The following is a 1,143-nucleotide window of genomic DNA, read 5'->3' as shown; positions in this document are numbered from 1 at the left end:
TTTCTGTTTATTTTTCTGTGTCCCTTCAGATGAAGTTTTAAATTTCCTTTCAGTACTTTAAAACATATAGGGCATATTTCTTCTGTGGTATTAGAAATAAATTCTTGAGTATATGTATCCTCTATTGCATTAACATTAAAATGTTCTTTGTTTGAATTCTCCTTCTGCAAATTACACTTTTCAGAAGGTAGGTCAACGTTTATGAGAAGATTGTTTAAAGATGTTGAATGGCTTTCTAATTTTATACTAATATGCTTTATAATATTCAGCAGAATCCCCTCAATGTACATTTTTCTTCTTAAATGAGTGTAAATGTTAAGGATAAAGTCAAGGCATTGTTGACAAGCATGTTGGAGAAATATTTCCTGAAAAATGAGAATAATGTTAATGCATATTAAGTGGGGCAACTAGAACTTGAATGTTTGAGATAAATAACATAATTTTTCCCATTTCTTACATCGCTCAAGTATATTAAGTTCGAGAACTCAAAAAATTTACTTAGTATAAAAAATGCAATAATAGCTAAGGATTGGTAGATTGTAAAGTTTTAAAATATGTTTATAACAAAATCCTAAACAATATTTACTTACTTGAATTGGGAAAATTTCTTTAATTACACTTGCTAGCCTAATTGATCGACTTGGGCTTGCTGTATATATACTATTTTCATAAATATTTAACAAGTCATTACTTTCTTTAAAACACATAAAACAAGTAACTTTCAATTTCGTTGGATTAACTAATAAATTTATAATATCTCGTAATGCGATCATATTAGATTTTTTTTAGATGCAGTTCCACAGATTTATTAAACACGGTCTATATATTATATATATCTTCTTAATCTTAATATATATAAATTACGTGTCACGTTGTTTGTCCGCTATGGACTCCTAAACTACCGAACCGATATCAATCAAATTTGCACACCGTGTGTAGTTGATCCAACTTAAAAGATAGGATAGCTTACATCTCAATTTATATTTTATACCCGCAATATTATTATATTGCAAAATATTTGTTTATTATTTCATAGTCACAATTCTAACAGATGGCGCTGTGTTGAAAGTACCAACGTTTCACATAAGCTACAATTTAATGGCATAACCACCAATAAAGCATGGTGGTCCCCATGACTGGTGT

General features: G+C 29.0%; 1 long non-coding RNA gene across 1 annotated transcript; it reads right to left on the bottom strand.

Annotated features, from left to right (window-relative positions):
- Nucleotides 1-298: 298 nt before the first annotated feature.
- Nucleotides 299-927, bottom strand: LOC125055450. The gene is made up of 2 exons (XR_007117890.1): nucleotides 591-927; nucleotides 299-365 (listed from the first exon to the last, which is right to left on the bottom strand). It is a non-coding gene; the product is annotated as an uncharacterized LOC125055450 (long non-coding RNA).
- Nucleotides 928-1,143: the final 216 nt, after the last annotated feature.

The sequence above is a fragment of the Pieris napi genome, chromosome 13 (genome assembly GCF_905475465.1).
Source record: "Pieris napi chromosome 13, ilPieNapi1.2, whole genome shotgun sequence".
NCBI classification, from domain to species: Eukaryota; Metazoa; Arthropoda; class Insecta; order Lepidoptera; family Pieridae; genus Pieris; species Pieris napi.
Note: the sequence above shows the minus strand (reverse complement) of the source record. Positions and strands in the feature narration are given on the sequence as shown.